The sequence below is a fragment of the Lactuca virosa genome, chromosome 1 (assembly GCF_052849685.1).
Source record: "Lactuca virosa cultivar CGN04683 chromosome 1, Lactuca_virosa_CGN04683_v6, whole genome shotgun sequence".
NCBI classification, from domain to species: Eukaryota; Viridiplantae; Streptophyta; class Magnoliopsida; order Asterales; family Asteraceae; genus Lactuca; species Lactuca virosa.
The window spans coordinates 263344738-263368633 of NC_136426.1; the positions used below are offsets into that span (position 1 = coordinate 263344738).

The 23896-nt window shown below is 47.4% G+C and overlaps 69 non-coding genes across 69 annotated transcripts; all 69 read left to right on the plus strand.

Moving 5' to 3' along the window:
- The first annotated feature begins 67 nt into the window (after positions 1–67).
- LOC145145512 (5S ribosomal RNA) lies at positions 68–186 on the plus strand. Its single transcript, XR_013726481.1, has one exon. It is a non-coding gene; the product is annotated as a 5S ribosomal RNA (ribosomal RNA).
- Positions 187–412: 226 nt separating this feature from the next.
- On the plus strand, positions 413–531 carry LOC145153166 (5S ribosomal RNA). Its single transcript, XR_013733689.1, has one exon. It is a non-coding gene; the product is annotated as a 5S ribosomal RNA (ribosomal RNA).
- Positions 532–760: 229 nt separating this feature from the next.
- Positions 761–879, plus strand: LOC145149660 (5S ribosomal RNA). The gene has a single exon (XR_013730513.1). It is a non-coding gene; the product is annotated as a 5S ribosomal RNA (ribosomal RNA).
- Positions 880–1109: 230 nt separating this feature from the next.
- LOC145145274 (5S ribosomal RNA) lies at positions 1110–1228 on the plus strand. Its single transcript, XR_013726255.1, has one exon. It is a non-coding gene; the product is annotated as a 5S ribosomal RNA (ribosomal RNA).
- A 229-nt stretch (positions 1229–1457) lies between these two features.
- On the plus strand, positions 1458–1576 carry LOC145145514 (5S ribosomal RNA). Its single transcript, XR_013726482.1, has one exon. It is a non-coding gene; the product is annotated as a 5S ribosomal RNA (ribosomal RNA).
- A 226-nt stretch (positions 1577–1802) lies between these two features.
- Positions 1803–1921, plus strand: LOC145153167 (5S ribosomal RNA). The gene has a single exon (XR_013733690.1). It is a non-coding gene; the product is annotated as a 5S ribosomal RNA (ribosomal RNA).
- A 229-nt stretch (positions 1922–2150) lies between these two features.
- On the plus strand, positions 2151–2269 carry LOC145149673 (5S ribosomal RNA). Its single transcript, XR_013730524.1, has one exon. It is a non-coding gene; the product is annotated as a 5S ribosomal RNA (ribosomal RNA).
- Positions 2270–2501: 232 nt separating this feature from the next.
- Positions 2502–2620, plus strand: LOC145148604 (5S ribosomal RNA). The gene has a single exon (XR_013729482.1). It is a non-coding gene; the product is annotated as a 5S ribosomal RNA (ribosomal RNA).
- A 229-nt stretch (positions 2621–2849) lies between these two features.
- On the plus strand, positions 2850–2968 carry LOC145136899 (5S ribosomal RNA). The gene has a single exon (XR_013720772.1). It is a non-coding gene; the product is annotated as a 5S ribosomal RNA (ribosomal RNA).
- Positions 2969–3197: 229 nt separating this feature from the next.
- Positions 3198–3316, plus strand: LOC145155505 (5S ribosomal RNA). Its single transcript, XR_013735941.1, has one exon. It is a non-coding gene; the product is annotated as a 5S ribosomal RNA (ribosomal RNA).
- A 227-nt stretch (positions 3317–3543) lies between these two features.
- LOC145140848 (5S ribosomal RNA) lies at positions 3544–3662 on the plus strand. The gene has a single exon (XR_013722310.1). It is a non-coding gene; the product is annotated as a 5S ribosomal RNA (ribosomal RNA).
- A 229-nt stretch (positions 3663–3891) lies between these two features.
- LOC145155182 (5S ribosomal RNA) lies at positions 3892–4010 on the plus strand. Its single transcript, XR_013735636.1, has one exon. It is a non-coding gene; the product is annotated as a 5S ribosomal RNA (ribosomal RNA).
- A 230-nt stretch (positions 4011–4240) lies between these two features.
- On the plus strand, positions 4241–4359 carry LOC145146420 (5S ribosomal RNA). The gene has a single exon (XR_013727366.1). It is a non-coding gene; the product is annotated as a 5S ribosomal RNA (ribosomal RNA).
- A 229-nt stretch (positions 4360–4588) lies between these two features.
- Positions 4589–4707, plus strand: LOC145149684 (5S ribosomal RNA). The gene has a single exon (XR_013730536.1). It is a non-coding gene; the product is annotated as a 5S ribosomal RNA (ribosomal RNA).
- Positions 4708–4936: 229 nt separating this feature from the next.
- On the plus strand, positions 4937–5055 carry LOC145146534 (5S ribosomal RNA). Its single transcript, XR_013727474.1, has one exon. It is a non-coding gene; the product is annotated as a 5S ribosomal RNA (ribosomal RNA).
- A 228-nt stretch (positions 5056–5283) lies between these two features.
- LOC145140851 (5S ribosomal RNA) lies at positions 5284–5402 on the plus strand. The gene has a single exon (XR_013722313.1). It is a non-coding gene; the product is annotated as a 5S ribosomal RNA (ribosomal RNA).
- Positions 5403–5631: 229 nt separating this feature from the next.
- Positions 5632–5750, plus strand: LOC145144736 (5S ribosomal RNA). Its single transcript, XR_013725740.1, has one exon. It is a non-coding gene; the product is annotated as a 5S ribosomal RNA (ribosomal RNA).
- Positions 5751–5980: 230 nt separating this feature from the next.
- On the plus strand, positions 5981–6099 carry LOC145155641 (5S ribosomal RNA). The gene has a single exon (XR_013736070.1). It is a non-coding gene; the product is annotated as a 5S ribosomal RNA (ribosomal RNA).
- Positions 6100–6329: 230 nt separating this feature from the next.
- On the plus strand, positions 6330–6448 carry LOC145149695 (5S ribosomal RNA). The gene has a single exon (XR_013730547.1). It is a non-coding gene; the product is annotated as a 5S ribosomal RNA (ribosomal RNA).
- A 229-nt stretch (positions 6449–6677) lies between these two features.
- On the plus strand, positions 6678–6796 carry LOC145147726 (5S ribosomal RNA). The gene has a single exon (XR_013728620.1). It is a non-coding gene; the product is annotated as a 5S ribosomal RNA (ribosomal RNA).
- A 234-nt stretch (positions 6797–7030) lies between these two features.
- On the plus strand, positions 7031–7148 carry LOC145149985 (5S ribosomal RNA). Its single transcript, XR_013730818.1, has one exon. It is a non-coding gene; the product is annotated as a 5S ribosomal RNA (ribosomal RNA).
- A 231-nt stretch (positions 7149–7379) lies between these two features.
- On the plus strand, positions 7380–7498 carry LOC145149709 (5S ribosomal RNA). Its single transcript, XR_013730560.1, has one exon. It is a non-coding gene; the product is annotated as a 5S ribosomal RNA (ribosomal RNA).
- Positions 7499–7727: 229 nt separating this feature from the next.
- On the plus strand, positions 7728–7846 carry LOC145149720 (5S ribosomal RNA). Its single transcript, XR_013730571.1, has one exon. It is a non-coding gene; the product is annotated as a 5S ribosomal RNA (ribosomal RNA).
- Positions 7847–8075: 229 nt separating this feature from the next.
- On the plus strand, positions 8076–8194 carry LOC145149732 (5S ribosomal RNA). Its single transcript, XR_013730581.1, has one exon. It is a non-coding gene; the product is annotated as a 5S ribosomal RNA (ribosomal RNA).
- Positions 8195–8422: 228 nt separating this feature from the next.
- LOC145143793 (5S ribosomal RNA) lies at positions 8423–8541 on the plus strand. The gene has a single exon (XR_013724827.1). It is a non-coding gene; the product is annotated as a 5S ribosomal RNA (ribosomal RNA).
- A 229-nt stretch (positions 8542–8770) lies between these two features.
- LOC145152577 (5S ribosomal RNA) lies at positions 8771–8889 on the plus strand. Its single transcript, XR_013733108.1, has one exon. It is a non-coding gene; the product is annotated as a 5S ribosomal RNA (ribosomal RNA).
- Positions 8890–9118: 229 nt separating this feature from the next.
- On the plus strand, positions 9119–9237 carry LOC145153954 (5S ribosomal RNA). The gene has a single exon (XR_013734444.1). It is a non-coding gene; the product is annotated as a 5S ribosomal RNA (ribosomal RNA).
- A 231-nt stretch (positions 9238–9468) lies between these two features.
- On the plus strand, positions 9469–9587 carry LOC145153168 (5S ribosomal RNA). The gene has a single exon (XR_013733691.1). It is a non-coding gene; the product is annotated as a 5S ribosomal RNA (ribosomal RNA).
- Positions 9588–9817: 230 nt separating this feature from the next.
- Positions 9818–9936, plus strand: LOC145147064 (5S ribosomal RNA). The gene has a single exon (XR_013727980.1). It is a non-coding gene; the product is annotated as a 5S ribosomal RNA (ribosomal RNA).
- Positions 9937–10166: 230 nt separating this feature from the next.
- LOC145144997 (5S ribosomal RNA) lies at positions 10167–10285 on the plus strand. Its single transcript, XR_013725992.1, has one exon. It is a non-coding gene; the product is annotated as a 5S ribosomal RNA (ribosomal RNA).
- Positions 10286–10509: 224 nt separating this feature from the next.
- LOC145152452 (5S ribosomal RNA) lies at positions 10510–10628 on the plus strand. Its single transcript, XR_013732974.1, has one exon. It is a non-coding gene; the product is annotated as a 5S ribosomal RNA (ribosomal RNA).
- Positions 10629–10857: 229 nt separating this feature from the next.
- On the plus strand, positions 10858–10976 carry LOC145153457 (5S ribosomal RNA). Its single transcript, XR_013733964.1, has one exon. It is a non-coding gene; the product is annotated as a 5S ribosomal RNA (ribosomal RNA).
- A 229-nt stretch (positions 10977–11205) lies between these two features.
- On the plus strand, positions 11206–11324 carry LOC145153169 (5S ribosomal RNA). The gene has a single exon (XR_013733692.1). It is a non-coding gene; the product is annotated as a 5S ribosomal RNA (ribosomal RNA).
- A 228-nt stretch (positions 11325–11552) lies between these two features.
- On the plus strand, positions 11553–11671 carry LOC145143973 (5S ribosomal RNA). Its single transcript, XR_013724997.1, has one exon. It is a non-coding gene; the product is annotated as a 5S ribosomal RNA (ribosomal RNA).
- A 231-nt stretch (positions 11672–11902) lies between these two features.
- On the plus strand, positions 11903–12022 carry LOC145145366 (5S ribosomal RNA). The gene has a single exon (XR_013726342.1). It is a non-coding gene; the product is annotated as a 5S ribosomal RNA (ribosomal RNA).
- A 229-nt stretch (positions 12023–12251) lies between these two features.
- LOC145147780 (5S ribosomal RNA) lies at positions 12252–12370 on the plus strand. Its single transcript, XR_013728670.1, has one exon. It is a non-coding gene; the product is annotated as a 5S ribosomal RNA (ribosomal RNA).
- A 232-nt stretch (positions 12371–12602) lies between these two features.
- Positions 12603–12721, plus strand: LOC145144990 (5S ribosomal RNA). The gene has a single exon (XR_013725985.1). It is a non-coding gene; the product is annotated as a 5S ribosomal RNA (ribosomal RNA).
- Positions 12722–12950: 229 nt separating this feature from the next.
- LOC145146291 (5S ribosomal RNA) lies at positions 12951–13069 on the plus strand. Its single transcript, XR_013727243.1, has one exon. It is a non-coding gene; the product is annotated as a 5S ribosomal RNA (ribosomal RNA).
- A 225-nt stretch (positions 13070–13294) lies between these two features.
- Positions 13295–13413, plus strand: LOC145153170 (5S ribosomal RNA). Its single transcript, XR_013733693.1, has one exon. It is a non-coding gene; the product is annotated as a 5S ribosomal RNA (ribosomal RNA).
- A 229-nt stretch (positions 13414–13642) lies between these two features.
- Positions 13643–13761, plus strand: LOC145149743 (5S ribosomal RNA). The gene has a single exon (XR_013730592.1). It is a non-coding gene; the product is annotated as a 5S ribosomal RNA (ribosomal RNA).
- Positions 13762–13992: 231 nt separating this feature from the next.
- On the plus strand, positions 13993–14111 carry LOC145145670 (5S ribosomal RNA). The gene has a single exon (XR_013726632.1). It is a non-coding gene; the product is annotated as a 5S ribosomal RNA (ribosomal RNA).
- Positions 14112–14340: 229 nt separating this feature from the next.
- Positions 14341–14460, plus strand: LOC145148973 (5S ribosomal RNA). Its single transcript, XR_013729834.1, has one exon. It is a non-coding gene; the product is annotated as a 5S ribosomal RNA (ribosomal RNA).
- Positions 14461–14692: 232 nt separating this feature from the next.
- Positions 14693–14811, plus strand: LOC145144991 (5S ribosomal RNA). Its single transcript, XR_013725986.1, has one exon. It is a non-coding gene; the product is annotated as a 5S ribosomal RNA (ribosomal RNA).
- Positions 14812–15040: 229 nt separating this feature from the next.
- Positions 15041–15159, plus strand: LOC145146292 (5S ribosomal RNA). Its single transcript, XR_013727244.1, has one exon. It is a non-coding gene; the product is annotated as a 5S ribosomal RNA (ribosomal RNA).
- A 225-nt stretch (positions 15160–15384) lies between these two features.
- Positions 15385–15503, plus strand: LOC145153171 (5S ribosomal RNA). The gene has a single exon (XR_013733694.1). It is a non-coding gene; the product is annotated as a 5S ribosomal RNA (ribosomal RNA).
- A 229-nt stretch (positions 15504–15732) lies between these two features.
- LOC145139746 (5S ribosomal RNA) lies at positions 15733–15851 on the plus strand. Its single transcript, XR_013721988.1, has one exon. It is a non-coding gene; the product is annotated as a 5S ribosomal RNA (ribosomal RNA).
- Positions 15852–16082: 231 nt separating this feature from the next.
- Positions 16083–16201, plus strand: LOC145148265 (5S ribosomal RNA). Its single transcript, XR_013729157.1, has one exon. It is a non-coding gene; the product is annotated as a 5S ribosomal RNA (ribosomal RNA).
- A 224-nt stretch (positions 16202–16425) lies between these two features.
- LOC145152453 (5S ribosomal RNA) lies at positions 16426–16544 on the plus strand. The gene has a single exon (XR_013732975.1). It is a non-coding gene; the product is annotated as a 5S ribosomal RNA (ribosomal RNA).
- Positions 16545–16773: 229 nt separating this feature from the next.
- On the plus strand, positions 16774–16892 carry LOC145153459 (5S ribosomal RNA). The gene has a single exon (XR_013733966.1). It is a non-coding gene; the product is annotated as a 5S ribosomal RNA (ribosomal RNA).
- Positions 16893–17121: 229 nt separating this feature from the next.
- On the plus strand, positions 17122–17240 carry LOC145153172 (5S ribosomal RNA). The gene has a single exon (XR_013733695.1). It is a non-coding gene; the product is annotated as a 5S ribosomal RNA (ribosomal RNA).
- Positions 17241–17469: 229 nt separating this feature from the next.
- LOC145149755 (5S ribosomal RNA) lies at positions 17470–17588 on the plus strand. Its single transcript, XR_013730603.1, has one exon. It is a non-coding gene; the product is annotated as a 5S ribosomal RNA (ribosomal RNA).
- Positions 17589–17818: 230 nt separating this feature from the next.
- Positions 17819–17937, plus strand: LOC145155022 (5S ribosomal RNA). The gene has a single exon (XR_013735484.1). It is a non-coding gene; the product is annotated as a 5S ribosomal RNA (ribosomal RNA).
- A 229-nt stretch (positions 17938–18166) lies between these two features.
- LOC145154145 (5S ribosomal RNA) lies at positions 18167–18285 on the plus strand. The gene has a single exon (XR_013734625.1). It is a non-coding gene; the product is annotated as a 5S ribosomal RNA (ribosomal RNA).
- Positions 18286–18516: 231 nt separating this feature from the next.
- Positions 18517–18635, plus strand: LOC145144998 (5S ribosomal RNA). Its single transcript, XR_013725993.1, has one exon. It is a non-coding gene; the product is annotated as a 5S ribosomal RNA (ribosomal RNA).
- Positions 18636–18859: 224 nt separating this feature from the next.
- On the plus strand, positions 18860–18978 carry LOC145145193 (5S ribosomal RNA). The gene has a single exon (XR_013726180.1). It is a non-coding gene; the product is annotated as a 5S ribosomal RNA (ribosomal RNA).
- A 229-nt stretch (positions 18979–19207) lies between these two features.
- On the plus strand, positions 19208–19326 carry LOC145153460 (5S ribosomal RNA). The gene has a single exon (XR_013733967.1). It is a non-coding gene; the product is annotated as a 5S ribosomal RNA (ribosomal RNA).
- Positions 19327–19557: 231 nt separating this feature from the next.
- Positions 19558–19676, plus strand: LOC145153173 (5S ribosomal RNA). The gene has a single exon (XR_013733696.1). It is a non-coding gene; the product is annotated as a 5S ribosomal RNA (ribosomal RNA).
- Positions 19677–19905: 229 nt separating this feature from the next.
- On the plus strand, positions 19906–20024 carry LOC145145235 (5S ribosomal RNA). The gene has a single exon (XR_013726220.1). It is a non-coding gene; the product is annotated as a 5S ribosomal RNA (ribosomal RNA).
- Positions 20025–20253: 229 nt separating this feature from the next.
- On the plus strand, positions 20254–20372 carry LOC145149767 (5S ribosomal RNA). Its single transcript, XR_013730614.1, has one exon. It is a non-coding gene; the product is annotated as a 5S ribosomal RNA (ribosomal RNA).
- Positions 20373–20602: 230 nt separating this feature from the next.
- Positions 20603–20721, plus strand: LOC145154481 (5S ribosomal RNA). Its single transcript, XR_013734953.1, has one exon. It is a non-coding gene; the product is annotated as a 5S ribosomal RNA (ribosomal RNA).
- A 230-nt stretch (positions 20722–20951) lies between these two features.
- Positions 20952–21070, plus strand: LOC145143610 (5S ribosomal RNA). The gene has a single exon (XR_013724640.1). It is a non-coding gene; the product is annotated as a 5S ribosomal RNA (ribosomal RNA).
- A 228-nt stretch (positions 21071–21298) lies between these two features.
- On the plus strand, positions 21299–21417 carry LOC145145000 (5S ribosomal RNA). Its single transcript, XR_013725994.1, has one exon. It is a non-coding gene; the product is annotated as a 5S ribosomal RNA (ribosomal RNA).
- A 225-nt stretch (positions 21418–21642) lies between these two features.
- LOC145153900 (5S ribosomal RNA) lies at positions 21643–21761 on the plus strand. Its single transcript, XR_013734391.1, has one exon. It is a non-coding gene; the product is annotated as a 5S ribosomal RNA (ribosomal RNA).
- Positions 21762–21988: 227 nt separating this feature from the next.
- On the plus strand, positions 21989–22107 carry LOC145153461 (5S ribosomal RNA). Its single transcript, XR_013733968.1, has one exon. It is a non-coding gene; the product is annotated as a 5S ribosomal RNA (ribosomal RNA).
- A 229-nt stretch (positions 22108–22336) lies between these two features.
- On the plus strand, positions 22337–22455 carry LOC145153175 (5S ribosomal RNA). Its single transcript, XR_013733697.1, has one exon. It is a non-coding gene; the product is annotated as a 5S ribosomal RNA (ribosomal RNA).
- Positions 22456–22684: 229 nt separating this feature from the next.
- On the plus strand, positions 22685–22803 carry LOC145147174 (5S ribosomal RNA). Its single transcript, XR_013728086.1, has one exon. It is a non-coding gene; the product is annotated as a 5S ribosomal RNA (ribosomal RNA).
- A 226-nt stretch (positions 22804–23029) lies between these two features.
- On the plus strand, positions 23030–23148 carry LOC145153177 (5S ribosomal RNA). Its single transcript, XR_013733699.1, has one exon. It is a non-coding gene; the product is annotated as a 5S ribosomal RNA (ribosomal RNA).
- Positions 23149–23376: 228 nt separating this feature from the next.
- LOC145154146 (5S ribosomal RNA) lies at positions 23377–23495 on the plus strand. Its single transcript, XR_013734626.1, has one exon. It is a non-coding gene; the product is annotated as a 5S ribosomal RNA (ribosomal RNA).
- Positions 23496–23726: 231 nt separating this feature from the next.
- Positions 23727–23845, plus strand: LOC145138382 (5S ribosomal RNA). The gene has a single exon (XR_013721501.1). It is a non-coding gene; the product is annotated as a 5S ribosomal RNA (ribosomal RNA).
- Positions 23846–23896: the final 51 nt, after the last annotated feature.

Sequence of the window (23896 nt, forward strand, 5' to 3'; positions counted from 1 at the left end):
GCGTACGAAAACAAAGGAGGTTCTGCGTCTTTTAAGACATAAAAGCAATAACCATGGATAGTATTTCGGGTGCGATCATACCAGCACTAATGCACCGGATCCCATCAGAACTCCGCAGTTAAGCGTGCTTGGGCGACAGTAGTACTAGGATGGGTGACCCCCTGGGAAGTCCTCGTGTTGCACCCCCCTTTTTCGTTGTCCGTTTGCGTTTTTTTAGATTTTACGTGCGGTTTTTTTTTGTTTTTTTTTTCTTGCTATTTCTATGCTCGGGTGGCCTCCGTTTCATGGTTCATGGTCTTCGTATTTTTGGAACGGAGCCGATCGGTCACGTGGGTCCCACGCCTCGCGTACGAAAACAAAGGAGGTTCTGTGTCTTTTAAGACATACAAGCAATAAGCATGGACAGTATTTCGGGTGCGATCATACCAGCACTAATGCACCGGATCCCATCAGAACTCCGCAGTTAAGCGTGCTTGGGCGAGAGTAGTACTAGGATGGGTGACCCCATGGGAAGTCCTCGTGTTGCACCCCCCTTTTTCGTTGTCCGTTTGCGTTTTTTTAGATTTTACGTGCGGTTTTTTTTTGTTTTTTTTTCTTTCTTGCTATTTCTATGCTCGGGTGGCCTCCGCTTCATGGTTGATGGTCTTCGTATTTTTGGAACGGAGCTGATCGGTCACGTGGGTCCCACGCCTCGCGTACGAAAACAAAGGAGGTTCTGCGTCTTTTAAGACATACAAGCAATAAGCATGGATAGTATTTCGGGTGCGATCATACCAGCACTAATGCACCGGATCCCATCAGAACTCCGCAGTTAAGCGTGCTTGGGCGAGAGTAGTACTAGGATGGGTGACCCCCTGGGAAGTCCTCGTGTTGCACCCCCCTTTTTCGTTGTCCGTTTGCGTTTTTTTAGATTTTACGTGCGGTTTTTTTTTTGTTTTTTTTTCTTTCTTGCTATTTCTATGCTCGGGTGGCCTCCGTTTCATGGTTCATGGTCTTCGTATTTTTGGAACGGAGCCGATCGGTCACGTGGGTCCCACGCCTCGCGTACGAAAACAAAGGAGGTTCTGCGTCTTTTAAGACATACAAGCAATAAGCATTGATAGTATTTCGGGTGCGATCATACCAGCACTAATGCACCGGATCCCATCAGAACTCCGCAGTTAAGCGTGCTTGGGCGAGAGTAGTAGTAGGATGGGTGACCCCCTGGGAAGTCCTCGTGTTGTACCCCCCTTTTTCGTTGTCCGTTTGCGTTTTTTTAGATTTTACGTGCGGTTTTTTTTTGTTTTTTTTTCTTTCTTGATATTTCTATGCTCGGGTGGCCTCCGCTTCATGGTTGATGGTTTTCGTATTTTTGGAACGGAGCCGATCGGTCACGTGGGTTCCACGCCTCGCGTACGAAAACAAAGGAGGTTCTGCGTCTTTTAAGACATAAAAGCAATAACCATGGATAGTATTTCGGGTGCGATCATACCAGCACTAATGCACCGGATCCCATCAGAACTCCGCAGTTAAGCGTGCTTGGGCGACAGTAGTACTAGGATGGGTGACCCCCTGGGAAGTCCTCGTGTTGCACCCCCCTTTTTCGTTGTCCGTTTGCGTTTTTTTAGATTTTACGTGCGGTTTTTTTTTGTTTTTTTTTTCTTGCTATTTCTATGCTCGGGTGGCCTCCGTTTCATGGTTCATGGTCTTCGTATTTTTGGAACGGAGCCGATCGGTCACGTGGGTCCCACGCCTCGCGTACGAAAACAAAGGAGGTTCTGTGTCTTTTAAGACATACAAGCAATAAGCATGGACAGTATTTCGGGTGCGATCATACCAGCACTAATGCACCGGATCCCATCAGAACTCCGCAGTTAAGCGTGCTTGGGCGAGAGTAGTACTAGGATGGGTGACCCCATGGGAAGTCCTCGTGTTGCACCCCCCTTTTTCGTTGTCCGTTTGCGTTTTTTTAGATTTTACGTGCGGTTTTTTTTTGTTTTTTTTTCTTTCTTGCTATTTCTATGCTCGGGTGGCCTCCGCTTCATGGTTGATGGTCTTCGTATTTTTGGAACGGAGCTGATCGGTCACGTGGGTCCCACGCCTCGCGTACGAAAACAAAGGAGGTTCTGCGTCTTTTAAGACATACAAGCAATAAGCATGGATAGTATTTCGGGTGCGATCATACCAGCACTAATGCACCGGATCCCATCAGAACTCCGCAGTTAAGCGTGCTTGGGCGAGAGTAGTACTAGGATGGGTGACCCCCTGGGAAGTCCTCGTGTTGCACCCCCCTTTTTCGTTGTCCGTTTGCGTTTTTTTAGATTTTACGTGCGGTTTTTTTTTTTGTTTTTTTTTTCTTTCTTGCTATTTCTATGCTCGGGTGGCCTCCGTTTCATGGTTCATGGTCTTCGTATTTTTGGAACGGAGCCGATCGGTCACGAGGGTCCCACGCCTCGCGTACGAAAACAAAGGAGGTTCTGCGTCTTTTAAGACATACAAGCAATAAGTATGGATAGTATTTCGGGTGCGATCATACCAGCACTAATGCACCGGATCCTATCAGAACTCCGCAGTTAAGCATGCTTGGGCGAGAGTAGTACTAGGATGGGTGACCCCCTGGGAAGTCCTCGTGTTGCAGCCCCCTTTTTCGTTGTCCGTTTGCGTTTTTTTAGATTTTACGTGCGGTTTTTTTTTGTTTTTTTTTCTTTCTTGCTATTTCTATGCTCGGGTGGCCTCCGTTTCATGGTTCATGGTCTTCGTATTTTTGGAACGGAGCCGATCGGTCACGTGGGTCCCACGCCTCGCGTACGAAAACAAAGGAGGTTCTGCGTCTTTTAAGACATACAAGCAATAAGCATGGATAGTATTTCGGGTGCGATCATACCAGCACTAATGCACCGGATCCCATCAGAACTCCGCAGTTAAGCGTGCTTGGGCGAGAGTAGTACAAGGATGGGTGACCCCCTGGGAAGTCCTCGTGTTGCACCCCCCTTTTTCGTTGTCCGTTTGCGTTTTTTTAGATTTTACGTGCGGTTTTTTTTTGTTTTTTTTTCTTTCTTTCTATTTCAATGCTCGGGTGGCCTCCGCTTCATGGTTGATGGTTTTCGTATTTTTGGAACGGAGCCGATCGGTCACGTGGGTTCCACGCCTCGCGTACGAAAACAAAGGAGGTTCTGCGTCTTTTAAGACATAAAAGCAATAAGCATGGATCGTATTTCGGGTGCGATCATACCAGCACTAATGCACCGGATCCCATCAGAACTCCGCAGTTAAGCGTGCTTGGGCGAGCGTAGTACTAGGATGGGTGACCCCCTGGGAAGTCCTCGTGTTGCACCCCCCTTTTTCGTTGTCCGTTTGCGTTTTTTTAGATTTTACGTGCGGTTTTTTTTTTGTTTTTTTTTTCTTGCTATTTCTATGCTCGGGTGGCCTCCGTTTCATGGTTCATGGTCTTCGTATTTTTGGAACGGAGCCGATCGGTCACGTGGGTCCCACGCCTCGCGTACGAAAACAAAGGAGGTTCTGTGTCTTTTAAGACATACAAGCAATAAGCATGGACAGTATTTCGGGTGCGATCATACCAGCACTAATGCACCGGATCCCATTAGAACTCCGCAGTTAAGCGTGCTTGGGCGAGAGTAGTACTAGGATGGGTGACCCCATGGGAAGTCCTCGTGTTGCAACCCCCTTTTTCGTTGTCCGTTTGCGTTTTTTTAGATTTTACGTGCGGTTTTTTTTTGTTTTTTTTTCTTTCTTGCTATTTCTATGCTCGGGTGGCCTCCGCTTCATGGTTGATGGTCTTCGTATTTTTGGAACGGAGCTGATCGGTCACGTGGGTCCCACGCCTCGCGTACGAAAACAAAGGAGTTTCTGCGTCTTTTAAGACATACAAGCAATAAGCATGGATAGTATTTCAGGTGCGATCATACCAGCACTAATGCACCGGATCCCATCAGAACTCCGCAGTTAAGCGTGCTTGGGCGAGAGTAGTACTAGGATGGGTGACCCCCTGGGAAGTCCTCGTGTTGCACCCCCCTTTTTCGTTGTCCGTTTGCGTTTTTTTAGATTTTACGTGCGGTTTTTTTTTGTTTTTTTTTTCTTTCTTGCTATTTCTATGCTCGGGTGGCCTCCGTTTCATGGTTCATGGTCTTCGTATGTTTGGAACGGAGCCGATCGGTCACGTGGGTCCCACGCCTCTCGTACGAAAACAAAGGAGGTTTTGCGTCTTTTAAGACATACAAGCAATAAGCATGGATAGTATTTCGGGTGCGATCATACCAGCACTAATGCACCGGATCCTATCAGAACTCCGCAGTTAAGCATGCTTGGGCGAGAGTAGTACTAGGATGGGTGACCCCCTGGGAAGTCCTCGTGTTGCACCCCCCTTTTTCGTTGTCCGTTTGCGTTTTTTTAGATTTTACGTGCGGTTTTTTTTTGTTTTTTTTTCTTTCTTGCTATTTCTATGCTCGGGTGGCCTCCGTTTCATGGTTCATGGTCTTCGTATTTTTGGAACGGAGCCGATCGGTCACGTGGGTCCCACGCCTCGCGTACGAAAACAAAGGAGGTTCTGCGTCTTTTAAGACATACAAGCAATAAGCATGGATAGTATTTCGGGTGCGATCATACCAGCACTAATGCACCGGATCCCATCAGAACTCCGCAGTTAAGCGTGCTTGGGCGAGAGTAGTACTAGGATGGGTGACCCCCTGGGAAGTCCTCGTGTTGCACCCCCCTTTTTCGTTGTCCGTTTGCGTTTTTTTAGATTTTACGTGCGGTTTTTTTTTGTTTTTTTTTCTTTCTTTCTATTTCTATGCTCGGGTGGCCTCCGCTTCATGGTTGATGGTTTTCGTATTTTTGGAACGGAGCCGATCGGTCACGTGGGTTCCACGCCTCGCGTACGAAAACAAAGGAGGTTCTGCGTCTTTTAAGACATAAAAGCAATAAGCATGGATCGTATTTCGGGTGCGATCATACCAGCACTAATGCACCGGATCCAATCAGAACTCCGCAGTTAAGCGTGCTTGGGCGAGCGTAGTACTAGGATGGGTGACCCCCTGGGAAGTCCTCGTGTTGCACCCCCCTTTTTCGTTGTCCGTTTGCGTTTTTTTAGATTTTACGTGCGGTTTTTTTTTTTGTTTTTTTTTTCTTGCTATTTCTATGCTCGGGTGGCCTCCGTTTCATGGTTCATGGTCTTCGTATTTTTGGAACGGAGCCGATCGGTCACGTGGGTCCCACGCCTCGCGTACGAAAACAAAGGAGGTTCTGTGTCTTTTAAGACATACAAGCAATAAGCATGGACAGTATTTCGGGTGCGATCATACCAGCACTAATGCACCGGATCCCATTAGAACTCCGCAGTTAAGCGTGCTTGGGCGAGAGTAGTACTAGGATGGGTGACCCCATGGGAAGTCCTCGTGTTGCAACCCCCTTTTTCGTTGTCCGTTTGCGTTTTTTTAGATTTTACGTGCGGTTTTTTTTTGTTTTTTTTTCTTTCTTGCTATTTCTATGCTCGGGTGGCCTCCGCTTCATGGTTGATGGTCTTCGTATTTTTGGAACGGAGCTGATCGGTCACGTGGGTCCCACGCCTCGCGTACGAAAACAAAGGAGTTTCTGCGTCTTTTAAGACATACAAGCAATAAGCATGGATAGTATTTCAGGTGCGATCATACCAGCACTAATGCACCGGATCCCATCAGAACTCCACAGTTAAGCGTGCTTGGGCGAGAGTAGTACTAGGATGGGTGACCCCCTGGGAAGTCCTCGTGTTGCACCCCCCTTTTTCGTTGTCCGTTTGCGTTTTTTTAGATTTTACGTGCGGTTTTTTTTTGTTTTTTTTTTCTTTCTTGCTATTTCTATGCTCGGGTGGCCTCCGTTTCATGGTTCATGGTCTTCGTATGTTTGGAACGGAGCCGATCGGTCACGTGGGTCCCGCGCCTCTCGTACGAAAACAAAGGAGGTTCTACGTCTTTTAAGACATACAAGCAATAAGCATGGATAGTATTTCGGGTGCGATCATACCAGCACTAATGCACCGGATCCCATCAGAACTCCGCAGATAAGCGTGCTTGGGCGAGAGTAGTACTAGGATGGGTGACCCCCTGGGAAGTCCTCGTGTTGCACCCCCCTTTTTCGTTGTCCGTTTGCGTTTTTTTAGATTTTACGTGCGGTTTTTTTTTGTTTTTTTTTTCTTTCTTGCTATTTCTATGCTCGGGTGGCCTCCGTTTCATGGTTCATGGTCTTCGTATTTTTGGAACGGAGCCGATCGGTCACGTGGGTCCCACGCCTCGCGTACGAAAATAAAGGAGGTTCTGCGTCTTTTAAGACATACAAGCAATAAGCATGGATAGTATTTCGGGTGCGATCATACCAGCACTAATGCACCGGATCCCATCAGAACTCCGCAGTTAAGCGTGCTTGGGCGAGAGTAGTACTAGGATGGGTGACCCCCTGGGAAGTCCTCGTGTTGCACCCCCCTTTTTCGTTGTCCGTTTGCGTTTTTTTAGATTTTACGTGCGGTTTTTTTTTGTGTTTTTTTCTTTCTTGCTATTTCTATGCTCGGGTGGCCTCCGCTTCATGGTTGATGGTTTTCGTATTTTTGGAACGGAGCCGATCGGTCACGTGGGTTCCACGCCTCGCGTACGAAAACAAAGGAGGTTCTGCGTCTTTTAAGACATACAAGCAATAAGCATGGATAGTATTTCAGGTGCGATCATACCAGCACTAATGCACCGGATCCCATCAGAACTCCGCAGTTAAGCGTGCTTGGGCGAGAGTAGTACTAGGATGGGTGACCCCCTGGGAAGTCCTCCTGTTGCACCCCCCTTTTTCGTTGTCCGTTTGCGTTTTTTTAGATTTTATGTGCGGTTTTTTTTTTTTTTGTTTTTTTTTCTTTCTTGCTATTTCTATGCTCGGGTGGCCTCCGTTTCATGGTTCATGGTCTTCGTATTTTTGGAACGGAGCCGATCGGTCACGTGGGTCCCACGCCTCGCGTACGAAAACAAAGGAGGTTCTGCGTCTTTTAAGACATACAAGCAATAAGCATGGATAGTATTTCAGGTGCGATCATACCAGCACTAATGCACCGATCCCATCAGAACTCCGCAGTTAAGCGTGCTTGGGCGAGAGTAGTACTAGGATGGGTGACCCCCTGGGAAGTACTCGTGTTGCACCCCCCTTTTTCGTTGTCCGTTTGCGTTTTTTTAGATTTTACGTGCGGTTTTTTTTTTGTTTTTTTTTTCTTTCTTGCTATTTCTATGCTCGGGTGGCCTCCGTTTCATGGTTCATGGTCTTCGTATTTTTGGAACGGAGCCGATCGGTCACGTGGGTCCCACGCCTCGCGTACGAAAACAAAGGAGGTTCTGCGTCTTTTAAGACATACAAGCAATAAGCATGGATATTATTTCGGGTGCGATCATACCAGCACTAATGCACCGGATCCCATCAGAACTCCGCAGTTAAGCGTGCTTGGGCGAGAGTAGTACTAGGATGGGTGACCCCCTGGGAAGTCCTCGTGTTGCACCCCACTTTTTCGTTGTCCGTTTGCGTTTTTTTAGATTTTACGTGCGGTTTTTTTTTGTTTTTTTTTCTTTCTTGCTATTTCTATGCTCGGGTGGCCTCCGTTTCATGGTTCATGGTCTTCGTATTTTTGGAACGGAGCCGATCGGTCACGTGGGTCCCACGCCTCGCGTACGAAAACAAAGGAGGTTCTGCGTCTTTTAAGACATACAAGCAATAAGCATGGATAGTATTTCGGGTGCGATCATACCAGCACTAATGCACCGGATCCCATCAGAACTCCGCAGTTAAGCGTGCTTGGGCGAGAGTAGTACTAGGATGGGTGACCCCCTGGGAAGTCCTCGTGTTGCACCCCCCTTTTTCGTTGTCCGTTTGCGTTTTTTTAGATTTTACGTGCGGTTTTTTTTTGTTTTTTTTTCTTTCTTTCTATTTCTATGCTCGGGTGGCCTCCGCTTCATGGTTGATGGTTTTCGTATTTTTGGAACGGAGCCGATCGGTCACGTGGGTTCCACGCCTCGCGTACGAAAACAAAGGAGGTTCTGCGTCTTTTAAGACATAAAAGCAATAAGCATGGATCGTATTTCGGGTGCGATCATACCAGCACTAATGCACCGGATCCCATCAGAACTCCGCAGTTAAGCGTGCTTGGGCGAGAGTAGTACTAGGATGGGTGACCCCCTGGGAAGTCCTCGTGTTGCACCCCCCCTTTTTCGTTGTCCGTTTGCGTTTTTTTAGATTTTACGTGCGGTTTTTTTTTTGTTTTTTTTTTCTTGCTATTTCTATGCTCGGGTGGCCTCCGTTTCATGGTTCATGGTCTTCGTATTTTTGGAACGGAGCCGATCGGTCACGTGGGTCCCACGCCTCGCGTACGAAAACAAAGGAGGTTCTGTGTCTTTTAAGACATACAAGCAATAAGCATGGACAGTATTTCGGGTGCGATCATACCAGCACTAATGCACCGGATCCCATTAGAACTCCGCAGTTAAGCGTGCTTGGGCGAGAGTAGTACTAGGATGGGTGACCCCATGGGAAGTCCTCGTGTTGCAACCTCCTTTTTCGTTGTCCGTTTGCGTTTTTTTAGATTTTACGTGCGGTTTTTTTTTGTTTTTTTTTCTTTCTTGCTATTTCTATGCTCGGGTGGCCTCCGCTTCATGGTTGATGGTCTTCGTATTTTTGGAACGGAGCTGATCGGGCACGTGGGTCCCACGCCTCGCGTACGAAAACAAAGGAGTTTCTGCGTCTTTTAAGACATACAAGCAATGAGCATGGATAGTATTTTGGGTGCAATCATACCAGCACTAATGCACCGGATCCCATCAGAACTCCGCAGTTAAGCGTGCTTGGGCGAGAGTAGTACTAGGATGGGTGACCCCCTGGGAAGTCCTCGTGTTGCACCCCCCTTTTTCGTTGTCCGTTTGCGTTTTTTTAGATTTTACGTGCGGTTTTTTTTGTTTTTTTTTTCTTTCTTGCTATTTCTATGCTCGGGTGGCCTCCGTTTCATGGTTCATGGTCTTCGTATGTTTGGAACGGAGCCGATCGGTCACGTGGGTCCCACGCCTCTCGTACGAAAACAAAGGAGGTTCTGCGTCTTTTAAGACATACAAGCAATAAGCATGGATAGTATTTCGGGTGCGATCATACCAGCACTAATGCACCGGATCCCATCAGAACTCCGCAGTTAAGCGTGCTTGGGCGAGAGTAGTACTAGGATGGGTGACCCCCTGGGAGGTCCTCGTGTTGCACCCCCCTTTTTCGTTGTCCGTTTGCGTTTTTTTAGATTTTACGTGCGGTTTTTTTTTTGTTTTTTTTTTCTTTCTTGCTATTTCTATGCTCGGGTGGCCTCCGTTTCATGGTTCATGGTCTTCGTATTTTTGGAACGGAGCCGATCGGTCACGTGGGTCCCACGCCTCTCGTACGAAAACAAAGGAGGTTCTGCGTCTTTTAAGACATACAAGCAATAAGCATGGACAGTATTTCGGGTGCGATCATACCAGCACTAATGCACCGGATCCCATCAGAACTCCGCAGTTAAGCGTGCTTGGGCGAGAGTAGTACTAGGATGGGTGACCCCATGGGAAGTCCTCGTGTTGCACCCCCCTTTTTCGTTGTCCGTTTGCGTTTTTTTAGATTTTACGTGCGGTTTTTTTTTGTTTTTTTTTTCTTTCTTGCTATTTCTATGCTCGGGTGGCCTCCGCTTCATGGTTGATGGTTTTCGTATTTTTGGAACGGAGCCGATCGGTCACGTGGGTTCCACGTCTCGCGTACGAAAACAAAGGAGGTTCTGCGTCTTTTAAGACATAAAAGCAATAAGCATGGATAGTATTTCGGGTGCGATCATACCAGCACTAATGCACCGGATCCCATTAGAACTCCGCAGTAATGCGTGCTTGGGCGAGAGTAGTACTAGGATGGGTGACCCCCTGGGAAGTCCTCGTGTTGCACCCCCCTTTTTCGTTGTCCGTTTGCGTTTTTTTAGATTTTACGTGCGGTTTTTTTTTTGTTTTTTTTTCTTTCTTGCTATTTCTATGCTCGGGTGGCCTCCGTTTCATGGTTCATGGTCTTCGTATTTTTGGAACGGAGCCGATCGGTCACGTGGGTCCCACGCCTCGCGTACGAAAACAAAGGAGGTTCTGCGTCTTTTAAGACATAAAAGCAATAAGCATGGATAGTATTTCGGGTGCGATCATACCAGCACTAATGCACCGGATCCCATCAGAACTCCGCAGTTAAGCGTGCTTGGGCGAGAGTAGTATTAGGATGGGTGACCCCCTTGGAAGTCCTCGTGTTGCACCCCCCTTTTTCGTTGTCCGTTTGCGTTTTTTTAGATTTTACGTGCGGTTTTTTTTTGTTTTTTTTCTTGCTATTTCTATGATCGGGTGGCTTCCGTTTCATGGTTCATGGTCTTCGTATTTTTGGAACGGAGCCGATCGGTCACGTGGGTCCCACGCCTCGCGTACGAAAACAAAGGAGGTTCTGTGTCTTTTAAGACATACAAGCAATAAGCATGGATAGTATTTCGGGTGCGATCATACCAGCACTAATGCACCGGATCCCATCAGAACTCCGTAGTTAAGCGTGCTTGGGCGAGAGTAGTACTAGGATGGGTGACCCCCTGGGAAGTCCTCGTGTTGCACCCCCCTTTTTCGTTGTCCGTTTGCGTTTTTTTAGATTTTACGTGCGGTTTTTTTTTGTTTTTTTTTCTTTCTTTCTATTTCTATGCTCGGGTGGCCTCCGCTTCATGGTTGATGGTTTTCGTATTTTTGGAACGGAGCCGATCGGTCACGTGGGTTCCACGCCTCGCGTACGAAAACAAAGGAGGTTCTGCGTCTTTTAAGACATAAAAGCAATAAGCATGGATCGTATTTCGGGTGCGATCATACCAGCACTAATGCACCGGATCCCATCAGAACTCCGCAGTTAAGCGTGCTTGGGCGAGAGTAGTACTAGGATGGGTGACCCCTTGGGAAGTCCTCGTGTTGCACCCCCCTTTTTCGTTGTCCGTTTGCGTTTTTTTAGATTTTACGTGCGGTTTTTTTTTTTTGTTTTTTTTTTCTTGCTATTTCTATGCTCGGGTGGCCTCCGTTTCATGGTTCATGGTCTTCGTATTTTTGGAACGGAGCCGATCGGTCACGTGGGTCCCACGCCTCGCGTACGAAAACAAAGGAGGTTCTGTGTCTTTTAAGACATACAAGCAATAAGCATGGACAGTATTTCGGGTGCGATCATACCAGCACTAATGCACCGGATCCCATCAGAACTCCGCAGTTAAGCGTGCTTGGGCGAGAGTAGTACTAGGATGGGTGACCCCATGGGAAGTCCTCGTGTTGCACCCCCCTTTTTCGTTGTCCGTTTGCGTTTTTTTAAATTTTACGTGCGGTTTTTTTTTGTTTTTTTTCTTTCTTGCTATTTCTATGCTCGGCTGGCCTCCGCTTCATGGTTGATGGTCTTCGTATTTTTGGAACGGAGCTGATCGGTCACGTGGGTCCCACGCCTCGCGTACGAAAACAAAGGAGTTTCTGCGTCTTTTAAGACATACAAGCAATAAGCATGGATAGTATTTTGGGTGCGATCATACCAGCACTAATGCACCGAATCCCATCAGAACTCCGCAGTTAAGCGTGCTTGGGCGAGAGTAGTACTAGGATGGGTGACCCCCTGGGAAGTCCTCGTGTTGCACCCCCCTTTTTCGTTGTCCGTTTGCGTTTTTTTAGATTTTACGTGCGGTTTTTTTTTTGTTTTTTTTTTCTTTCTTGCTATTTCTATGCTCGGGTGGCCTCCGTTTCATGGTTCATGGTCTTCGTATTTTTGGAACGGAGCCGATCGGTCACGTGGGTCCCACGCCTCTCGTACGAAAACAAAGGAGGTTCTGCGTCTTTTAAGACATACAAGCAATAAGCATGGATAGTATTTCGGGTGCGATCATACCAGCACTAATGCACCGGATCCCATCAGAACTCCGCAGTTAAAGCGTGCTTGGGCGAGAGTAGTACTAGGATGGGTGACCCCCTGGGAAGTCCTCGTGTTGCACCCCCCTTTTTCGTTGTCCGTTTGCGTTTTTTTAGATTTTACGTGCGGTTTTTTTTTGTGTTTTTTTCTTTCTTGCTATTTCTATGCTCGGGTGGCCTCCGCTTCATGGTTGATGGTTTTCGTATTTTTGGAACGGAGCCGATCGGTCACGTGGGTTCCACGCCTCGCGTACGAAAACAAAGGAGGTTCTGCGTCTTTTAAGACATACAAGCAATAAGCATGGATAGTATTTCGGGTGCGATCATACCAGCACTAATGCACCGGATCCCATCAGAACTCCGCAGTTAAGCGTGCTTGGGCGAGAGTAGTACTAGGATGGGTGACCCCCTGGGAAGTCCTCCTGTTGCAACCCCCTTTTTCGTTGTCCGTTTGCGTTTTTTTAGATTTTACGTGCGGTTTTTTTTTTTGTTTTTTTTTTCTTTCTTGCTATTTCTATGCTCGGGTGGCCTCCGTTTCATGGTTCATGGTCTTCGTATTTTTGGAACGGAGCCGATCGGTCACGTGGGTCCCACGCCTCGCGTACGAAAACAAAGGAGGTTCTGCGTCTTTTAAGACATACAAGCAATAAGCATTGATAGTATTTCGGGTGCGATCATACCAGCACTAATGCACCGGATCCCATCAGAACTCCGCAGTTAAGCGTGCTTGGGCGAGAGTAGTACTAGGATGGGTGACCCCCTTGGAAGTCCTCGTGTTGTACCCCCCTTTTTCGTTGTCCGTTTGCGTTTTTTTAGATTTTACGTGCGGTTTTTTTTTGTTTTTTTTTCTTTCTTGCTATTTCTATGCTCGGGTGGCCTCCGCTTCATGGTTGATGGTTTTCGTATTTTTGGAACGGAGCCGATCGGTCACGTGGGTTCCACGTCTCGCGTACGAAAACAAAGGAGGTTCTGCGTCTTTTAAGACATAAAAGCAATAAGCATGGATAGTATTTCGGGTGCGATCATACCAGCACTAATGCACCGGATCCCATCAGAACTCCGCAGTAATGCGTGCTTGGGCGAGAGTAGTACTAGGATGGGTGACCCCCTGGGAAGTCCTCGTGTTGCACCCCCCTTTTTCGTTGTCCGTTTGCGTTTTTTTAGATTTTACGTGCGGTTTTTTTTTGTTTTTTTTTCTTGCTATTTCTATGCTCGGGTGGCCTCCGTTTCATGGTTCATGGTCTTCGTATTTTTGGAACGGAGCCGATCGGTCACGTGGGTCCCACGCCTCGCGTACGAGAACAAAGGAGGTTCTGTGTCTTTTAAGACATACAAGCAATAAGCATGGACAGTATTTCGGGTGCGATCATACCAGCACTAATGCACCGGATCCCATCAGAACTCCGCAGTTAAGCGTGCTTGGGCGAGAGTAGTACTAGGATGGGTGACCCCATGGGAAGTCCTCGTGTTGCACCCCCCTTTTTCGTTGTCCGTTTGCGTTTTTTTAGATTTTACGTGCGGTTTTTTTTTGTTTTTTTTTCTTTCTTGCTATTTCTATGCTCGGGTGGCCTCCGCTTCATGGTTGATGGTCTTCGTATTTTTGGAACGGAGCTGATCGGTCACGTGGGTCCCACGCCTCGCGTACGAAAACAAAGGAGTTTCTGCGTCTTTTAAGACATACAAGCAATAAGCATGGATAGTATTTTGGGTGCGATCATACCAGCACTAATGCACCGGATCCCATCAGAACTCCGCAGTTAAGCGTGCTTGGGCGAGAGTAGTACTAGGATGGGTGACCCCCTGGGAAGTCCTCGTGTTGCACCCCCCTTTTTCGTTGTCCGTTTGCGTTTTTTTAGATTTTACGTGCGGTTTTTTTTTTGTTTTTTTTTTCTTTCTTGCTATTTCTATGCTCGGGTGGCCTCCGTTTCATGGTTCATGGTCTTCGTATTTTTGGAACGGAGCCGATCGGTCACGTGGGTCCCACGCCTCGCGTACGAAAATGAAGGAGGTTCTGCGTCTTTTAAGACATACAAGCAATAAGCATGGATAGTATTTCCGGTGCGATCATATCAGCACTAATGCACCGGATCCCATCAGAACTCCGCAGTTAAGCGTGCTTGGGCGAGAGTAGTACTAGGATGGGTGACCCCCTGGGAAGTCCTCGTGTTGCACCCCCCTTTTTCGTTGTCCGTTTGCGTTTTTTTAGATTTTACGTGCGGTTTTTTTTTGTGTTTTTTTCTTTCTTGCTATTTCTATGCTCGGGTGGCCTCCGCTTCATGGTTGATGGTTTTCGTATTTTTGGAACGGAGCCGATCGGTCACGTGGGTTCCACGCCTCGCGTACGAAAACAAAGGAGGTTCTGCGTCTTTTAAGACATACAAGCAATAAGCATGGATAGTATTTCGGGTGCGATCATACCAGCACTAATGCACCGGATCCCATCAGAACTCCGCAGTTAAGCGTGCTTGGGCGAGAGTAGTACTAGGATGGGTGACCCCCCTGGGAAGTCCTCCTGTTGCACCCCCCTTTTTCGTTGTCCGTTTGCGTTTTTTTAGATTTTACGTGCGGTTTTTTTTTTTTGTTTTTTTTTCTTTCTTGCTATTTCTATGCTCGGGTGGCCTCCGTTTCATGGTTCATGGTCTTCGTATTTTTGGAACGGAGCCGATCGGTCACGTGGGTCCCACGCCTCGCGTACGAAAACAAAGGAGGTTTTGCGTCTTTTAAGACATACAAGCAATAAGCATTGATAGTATTTCGGGTGCGATCATACCAGCACTAATGCACCGGATCCCATCAGAACTCCGCAGTTAAGCGTGCTTGGGCGAGAGTAGTACTAGGATGGGTGACCCCCTTGGAAGTCCTCGTGTTGTACCCCCCTTTTTCGTTGTCCGTTTGCGTTTTTTTAGATTTTACGTGCGGTTTTTTTTTGTTTTTTTTTCTTTCTTGCTATTTCTATGCTCGGGTGGCCTCCGCTTCATGGTTGATGGTTTTCGTATTTTTGGAACGGAGCCGATCGGTCACGTGGGTTCCACGTCTCGCGTACGAAAACAAAGGAGGTTCTGCGTCTTTTAAGACATAAAAGCAATAAGCATGGATAGTATTTCGGGTGCGATCATACCAGCACTAATGCACCGGATCCCATCAGAACTCCGCAGTAATGCGTGCTTGGGCGAGAGTAGTACTAGGATGGGTGACCCCCTGGGAAGTCCTCGTGTTGCACCCCCCTTTTTCGTTGTCCGTTTGCGTTTTTTTAGATTTTACGTGCGGTTTTTTTTTGTTTTTTTTTCTTGCTATTTCTATGCTCGGGTGGCCTCCGTTTCATGGTTCATGGTCTTCGTATTTTTGGAACGGAGCCGATCGGTCACGTGGGTCCCACGCCTCGCGTACGAAAACAAAGGAGGTTCTGTGTCTTTTAAGACATACAAGCAATAAGCATGGACAGTATTTCGGGTGCGATCATACCAGCACTAATGCACCGGATCCCATCAGAACTCCGCAGTTAAGCGTGCTTGGGCGAGAGTAGTACTAGGATGGGTGACCCCATGGGAAGTCCTCGTGTTGCACCCCCCTTTTTCGTTGTCCGTTTGCGTTTTTTTAGATTTTACGTGCGGTTTTTTTTTGTTTTTTTTTCTTTCTTGCTATTTCTATGCTCGGGTGGCCTCCGCTTCATGGTTGATGGTCTTCGTATTTTTGGAACGGAGCTGATCGGTCACGTGGGTCCCACGCCTCGCGTACGAAAACAAAGGAGGTTCTGCGTCTTTTAAGACATACAAGCAATAAGCATGGATAGTATTTCGGGTGCGATCAAACCAGCACTAATGCACCGGATCCCATCAGAACTCCGCAGTTAAACGTGCTTGGGCGAGAGTAGTACTAGGATGGGTGACCCCCTGGGAAGTCCTCGTGTTGCACCCCCCTTTTTCGTTGTCCGTTTGCGTTTTTTTAGATTTTACGTGCGGTTTTTTTTTTGTTTTTTTTTTCTTTCTTGCTATTTCTATGCTCGGGTGGCATCCGTTTCATGGTTCATGGTCTTCGTATTTTTGGAACGGAGCCGATCGGTCACGTGGGTCCCACGCCTCGCGTACGAAAACAAAGGAGGTTCTGCGTCTTTTAAGACATAAAAGCAATAAGCATGGATAGTATTTCGGGTGCGATCATACCAGCACTAATGCACCGGATCCCATCAGAACTCCGCAGTTAAGCGTGCTTGGGCGAGAGTACTATTAGGATGGGTGACCCCCTTGGAAGTCCTCGTGTTGCACCCCCCTTTTTCGTTGTCCGTTTGCGTTTTTTTAGATTTTACGTGCGGTTTTTTTTTGTTTTTTTTCTTGCTATTTCTATGCTCGGGTGGCTTCCGTTTCGTGGTTCATGGTCTTCGTATTTTTGGAACGGAGCCGATCGGTCACGTGGGTCCCACGCCTCGCGTACGAAAACAAAGGAGGTTCTGTGTCTTTTAAGACATACAAGCAATAAGCATGGATAGTATTTCGGGTGCGATCATACCAGCACTAATGCACCGGATCCCATCAGAACTCCGTAGTTAAGCGTGCTTGGGCGAGAGTAGTACTAGGATGGGTGACCCCCTGGGAAGTCCTCGTGTTGCACCCCCCTTTTTCGTTGTCCGTTTGCGTTTTTTTAGATTTTACGTGCGGTTTTTTTTTGTTTTTTTTTCTTTCTTTCTATTTCTATGCTCGGGTGGCCTCCGCTTCATGGTTGATGGTTTTCGTATTTTTGGAACGGAGCCGATCGGTCACGTGGGTTCCACGCCTCGCGTACGAAAACAAAGGAGGTTCTGCGTCTTTTAAGACATAAAAGCAATAAGCATGGATCGTATTTCGGGTGCGATCATACCAGCACTAATGCACCGGATCCCATCAGAACTCCGCAGTTAAGCGTGCTTGGGCGAGAGTAGTACTAGGATGGGTGACCCCTTGGGAAGTCCTCGTGTTGCACCCCCCTTTTTCGTTGTCCGTTTGCGTTTTTTTAGATTTTACGTGCGGTTTTTTTTTTTTGTTTTTTTTTTCTTGCTATTTCTATGCTCGGGTGGCCTCCGTTTCATGGTTCATGGTCTTCGTATTTTTGGAACGGAGCCGATCGGTCACGTGGGTCCCACGCCTCGCGTACGAAAACAAAGGAGGTTCTGTGTCTTTTAAGACATACAAGCAATAAGCATGGACAGTATTTCGGGTGCGATCATACCAGCACTAATGCACCGGATCCCATCAGAACTCCGCAGTTAAGCGTGCTTGGGCGAGAGTAGTACTAGGATGGGTGACCCCATGGGAAGTCCTCGTGTTGCACCCCCCTTTTTCGTTGTCCGTTTGCGTTTTTTTAAATTTTACGTGCGGTTTTTTTTTGTTTTTTTTTCTTTCTTGCTATTTCTATGCTCGGCTGGCCTCCGCTTCATGGTTGATGGTCTTCGTATTTTTGGAACGGAGCTGATCGGTCACGTGGGTCCCACGCCTCGCGTACGAAAACAAAGGAGTTTCTGCGTCTTTTAAGACATACAAGCAATAAGCATGGATAGTATTTTGGGTGCGATCATACCAGCACTAATGCACCGGATCCCATCAGAACTCCGCAGTTAAGCGTGCTTGGGCGAGAGTAGTACTAGGATGGGTGACCCCCTGGGAAGTCCTCGTGTTGCACCCCCCTTTTTCGTTGTCCGTTTGCGTTTTTTTAGATTTTACGTGCGGTTTTTTTTTTGTTTTTTTTTCTTTCTTGCTATTTCTATGCTCGGGTGGCCTCCGTTTCATGGTTCATGGTCTTCGTATTTTTGGAACGGAGCCGATCGGTCACGTGGGTCCCACGCCTCTCGTACGAAAACAAAGGAGGTTCTGCGTCTTTTAAGACATACAAGCAATAAGCATGGACAGTATTTCGGGTGCGATCATACCAGCACTAATGCACCGGATCCCATCAGAACTCCGCAGTTAAGCGTGCTTGGGCGAGAGTAGTACTAGGATGGGTGACCCCATGGGAAGTCCTCGTGTTGCACCTCCCTTTTTCGTTGTCCGTTTGCGTTTTTTTAGATTTTACGTGCGGTTTTTTTTTGTTTTTTTTTCTTTCTTGCTATTTATATGCTCGGGTGGCCTCCGCTTCATGGTTGATGGTCTTCGTATTTTTGGAACGGAGCTGATCGGTCACGTGGGTCCCACGCCTCGCGTACGAAAACAAAGGAGGTTCTGCGTCTTTTAAGACATACAAGCAATAAGCATGGATAGTATTTCGGGTGCGATCATACCAGCACTAATGCACCGGATCCCATCAGAACTCCGCAGTTAAACGTGCTTGGGCGAGAGTAGTACTAGGATGGGTGACCCCCTGGGAAGTCCTCGTGTTGCACCCCCCTTTTACGTTGTCCGTTTGCGTTTTTTTAGATTTTACGTGCGGTTTTTTTTTTGTTTTTTTTTTCTTTCTTGCTATTTCTATGCTCGGGTGGCCTCCGTTTCATGGTTCATGGTCTTCGTATTTTTGGAACGGAGCCGATCGGTCACGTGGGTCCCACGCCTCGCGTACGAAAACAAAGGAGGTTCTGCGTCTTTTAAGACATAAAAGCAATAAGCATGGATAGTATTTCGGGTGCGATCATACCAGCACTAATGCACCGGATCCCATCAGAACTCCGCAGTTAAGCGTGCTTGGGCGAGAGTAGTATTAGGATGGGTGACCCCCTTGGAAGTCCTCGTGTTGCACCCCCCTTTTTCGTTGTCCGTTTGCGTTTTTTTAGATTTTACGTGCGGTTTTTTTTTGTTTTTTTTCTTGCTATTTCTATGCTCGGGTGGCTTCCGTTTCATGGTTCATGGTCTTCGTATTTTTGGAACGGAGCCGATCGGTCACGTGGGTCCCACGACTCGCGTACGAAAACAAAGGAGGTTCTGTGTCTTTTAAGACATACAAGCAATAAGCATGGATAGTATTTCGGGTGCGATCATACCAGCACTAATGCACCGGATCCCATCAGAACTCCGTAGTTAAGCGTGCTTGGGCGAGAGTAGTACTAGGATGGGTGACCCCCTGGGAAGTCCTCGTGTTCCACCCCCCTTTTTCGTTGTCCGTTTGCGTTTTTTTAGATTTTACGTGCGGTTTTTTTTTGTTTTTTTTTCTTTCTTTCTATTTCTATGCTCGGGTGGCCTCCGCTTCATGGTTGATGGTTTTCGTATTTTTGGAACGGAGCCGATCGGTCACGTGGGTTCCACGCCTCGCGTACGAAAACAAAGGAGGTTCTGCGTCTTTTAAGACATAAAAGCAATAAGCATGGATCGTATTTCGGGTGCGATCATACCAGCACTAATGCACCGGATCCCATCAGAACTCCGCAGTTAAGCGTGCTTGGGCGAGAGTAGTACTAGGATGGGTGACCCCTTGGGAAGTCCTCGTGTTGCACCCCCCCTTTTTCGTTGTCCGTTTGCGTTTTTTTAGATTTTACGTGCGGTTTTTTTTTTTTTGTTTTTTTTTTCTTGCTATTTCTATGCTCGGGTGGCCTCCGTTTCATGGTTCATGGTCTTCGTATTTTTGGAACGGAGCCGATCGGTCACGTGGGTCCCACGCCTCGCGTACGAAAACAAAGGAGGTTCTGTGTCTTTTAAGACATACAAGCAATAAGCATGGACAGTATTTCGGGTGCGATCATACCAGCACTAATGCACCGGATCCCATCAGAACTCCGCAGTTAAGCGTGCTTGGGCGAGAGTAGTACTAGGATGGGTGACCCCATGGGAAGTCCTCGTGTTGCACCCCCCTTTTTCGTTGTCCGTTTGCGTTTTTTTAAATTTTACGTGCGGTTTTTTTTTGTTTTTTTTTCTTTCTTGCTATTTCTATGCTCGGGTGGCCTCCGCTTCATGGTCGATGGTCTTCGTATTTTTGGAACGGAGCGGATCGGTCACGTGGGTCCCACGCCTCGCGTACGAAAACAAAGGAGTTTCTGCGTCTTTTAAGACATACAAGCAATAAGCATGGATAGTATTTCGGGTGCGATCATACCAGCACTAATGCACCGGATCCCATCAGAACACCGCAGTTAAGCGTGCTTGGGCGAGAGTAGTACTAGGATGGGTGACCCCATGGGAAGTCCTCGTGTTGCACCCCCCTTTTTCGTTGTCCGTTTGCGTTTTTTTAGATTTTACATGCGGTTTTTTTTTGTTTTTTTTTCTTTCTTGCTATTTCTATGCTCGGGTGGCCTCCGCTTCATGGTCGATGGTCTTCGTATTTTTGGAACGGAGCTGATCGGTCACGTGGGTCCCACGCCTCGCGTACGAAAACAAAGGAGTTTCTGCGTCTTTTAAGACATACAAGCAATAAGCATGGATAGTATTTTGGGTGCGATCATACCAGCACTAATGCACCGGATCCCATCAGAACTCCGCAGTTAAGCGTGCTTGGGCGAGAGTAGTACTAGGATGGGTGACCCCCTGGGAAGTCCTCGTGTTGCACCCCCCTTTTTCGTTGTCCGTTTGCGTTTTTTTAGATTTTACGTGCGGTTTTTTTTTTGTTTTTTTTTCTTTCTTGCTATTTCTATGCTCGGGTGGCCTCCGTTTCATGGTTCATGGTCTTCGTATTTTTGGAACGGAGCCGATCGGTCACGTGGGTCCCACGCCTCGCGTACGAAAACAAAGGAGGTTCTGCGTCTTTTAAGACATACAAGCAATAAGCATGGATATTATTTCGGGTGCGATCATACCAGCACTAATGCACCGGATCCCATCAGAACTCCGCAGTGAAGCGTGCTTGGGCGAGAGTAGTACTAGGATGGGTGACCCCCTGGGAAGTCCTCGTGTTGCACCCCCCTTTTTCGTTGTCCGTTTGCGTTTTTTTAGATTTTACGTGCGTTTTTTTTTTTGTTTTTTTTTCTTTCTTGCTATTTCTATGCTCGGGTGGCCTCCGTTTCATGGTTCATGGTCTTCGTATTTTTGGAACGGAGCCGATCGGTCACGTGGGTCCCACGCCTCGCGTACGAAAACAAAGGAGGTTCTGCGTCTTTTAAGACATACAAGCAATAAGCATGGATAGTATTTCGGGTGCGATCATACCAGCACTAATGCACCGGATCCCATCAGAACTCCGCAGTTAAGCGTGCTTGGGCGAGAGTAGTACTAGGATGAGTGACCCCCTGGGAAGTCCTCGTGTTGCACCCCCTTTTTCGTTGTCCGTTTGCGTTTTTTTAGATTTTACGTGCGGTTTTTTTTGTTTTTTTTTTCTTTCTTGCTATTTCTATGCTCGGGTGGCCTCCGCTTCATTGTTGATGGTTTTCGTATTTTTGGAACGGAGCCGATCTGTCACGTGGGTTCCACGCCTCGCGTACGAAAACAAAGGAGGTTCTGCGTCTTTTAAGACATAAAAGCAATAAGCATGGATAGTATTTCGGGTGCGATCATACCAGCACTAATGCACCGGATCCCATCAGAACTCCGCAGTTAAGCGTGCTTGGGCGAGAGTAGTATTAGGATGGGTGACCCCCTTGGAAGTCCTCGTGTTGCACCCCCCTTTTTCGTTGTCCGTTTGCGTTTTTTTAGATTTTACGTGCGGGTTTTTTTTTGTTTTTTTTCTTGCTATTTCTATGCTCGGGTGGCTTCCGTTTCATGGTTCATGGTCTTCGTATTTTTGGAACGGAGCCGATCGGTCACGTGGGTCCCACGCCTCGCGTACGAAAACAAAGGAGGTTCTGTGTCTTTTAAGACATACAAGCAATAAGCATGGATAGTATTTCGGGTGCGATCATACCAGCACTAATGCACCGGATCCCATCAGAACTCCGTAGTTAAGCGTGCTTGGGCGAGAGTAGTACTAGGATGGGTGACCCTCTGGGAAGTCCTCGTGTTGCACCCCCCTTTTTCGTTGTCCGTTTGCGTTTTTTTAGATTTTACGTGCGGTTTTTTTTTTTTTTTTTCTTTCTTTCTATTTCTATGCTCGGGTGGCCTCCGCTTCATGGTTGATGGTTTTCGTATTTTTGGAACGGAGCCGATCGGTCACGTGGGTTCCACGCCTCGCGTACGAAAACAAAGGAGGTTCTGCGTCTTTTAAGACATAAAAGCAATAAGCATGGATCGTATTTCGGGTGCGATCATACCAGCACTAATGCACCGGATCCCATCAGAACTCCGCAGTTAAGCGTGCTTGGGCGAGAGTAGTACTAGGATGGGTGACCCCTTGGGAAGTCCTCGTGTTGCACCCCCCTTTTTCGTTGTCCGTTTGCGTTTTTTTAGATTTTACGTGCGGTTTTTTTTTTTTTGTTTTTTTTTCTTGCTATTTCTATGCTCGGGTGGCCTCCGTTTCATGGTTCATGGTCTTCGTATTTTTGGAACGGAGCCGATCGGTCACGTGGGTCCCACGCCTCGCGTACGAAAACAAAGGAGGTTCTGTGTCTTTTAAGACATACAAGCAATAAGCATGGACAGTATTTCGGGTGCGATCATACCAGCACTAATGCACCGGATCCCATCAGAACTCCGCAGTTAAGCGTGCTTGGGCGAGAGTAGTACTAGGATGGGTGACCCCATGGGAAGTCCTCGTGTTGCACCCCCCTTTTTCGTTGTCCGTTTGCGTTTTTTTAAATTTTACGTGCGGTTTTTTTTTGTTTTTTTTTCTTTCTTGCTATTTCTATGCTCGGGTGGCCTCCGCTTCATGGTTGATGGTTTTCGTATTTTTGGAACGGAGCCAATCGGTCACGTGGGTTCCACGCCTCGCGTACGAAAACAAAGGAGGTTCTGCGTCTTTTAAGACATAAAAGCAATAAGCATGGATAGTATTTCGGGTGGGATCATACCAGCACTAATGCACCGAATCCCATCAGAACTCCGCAGTTAAGCGTGCTTGGGCGAGAGTAGTACTAGGATGGGTGACCCCCTGGGAAGTCCTCGTGTTGCACCCCCCCTTTTTCGTTGTCCGTTTGCGTTTTTTTAGATTTTACGTGCGGTTTTTTTTTGTTTTTTTTTCTTGCTATTTCTATGCTCGGATGGCCTCCGTTTCATGGTTCATGGTCTTCGTATTTTTGGAAGGGAGCCGATCGGTCACGTGGGTCCCACGCCTCGCGTACGAAAACAAAGGAGGTTCTGTGTCTTTTAAGACATACAAGCAATAAGCATGGACAGTATTTCGGGTGCGATCATACCAGCACTAATGCACCGGATCCCATCAGAACTCCGCAGTTAAGCGTGCTTGGGCGAGAGTAGTACTAGGATGGGTGACCCCATGGGAAGTCCTCGTGTTGCACCCCCCTTTTTCGTTGTCCGTTTGCGTTTTTTTAGATTTTACGTGCGGTTTTTTTTGTTTTTTTTTCTTTCTTGCTATTTCTATGCTCGGGTGGCCTCCGCTTCATGGTTGATGGTCTTCGTATTTTTGGAACGGAGCTAATCGGTCACGTGGGTCCCACGCCTCGCGTACGAAAACAAAGGAGGTTCTGCGTCTTTTAAGACATACAAGCAATAAGCATGGATAGTATTTCGGGTGCGATCATACCAGCACTAATGCACCGGATCCCATCAGAACTCCGCAGTTAAACGTGCTTGGGCGAGAGTAGTACTAGGATGGGTGACCCCCTGGGAAGTCCTCGTGTTGCACCCCCCTTTTTCGTTGTCCGTTTGCGTTTTTTTAGATTTTACGTGCGGTTTTTTTTTTGTTTTTTTTTTCTTTCTTGCTATTTCTATGCTCGGGTGGCCTCCGTTTCATGGTTCATGGTCTTCGTATTTTTGGAACGGAGCCGATCGGTCACGTGGGTCCCACGCCTCGCGTACGAAAACAAAGGAGGTTCTGCGTCTTTTAAGACATACAAGCAATAAGTATGGATAGTATTTCGGGTGCGATCATACCAGCACTAATGCACCGGATCCTATCAGAACTCCGCAGTTAAGCGTGCTTGGGCGAGAGTAGTACTAGGATGGGTGACCCCCTGGGAAGTCCTCGTGTTGCACCCCCCTTTTTCGTTGTCCGTTTGCGTTTTTTTAGATTTTACGTGCGGTTTTTTT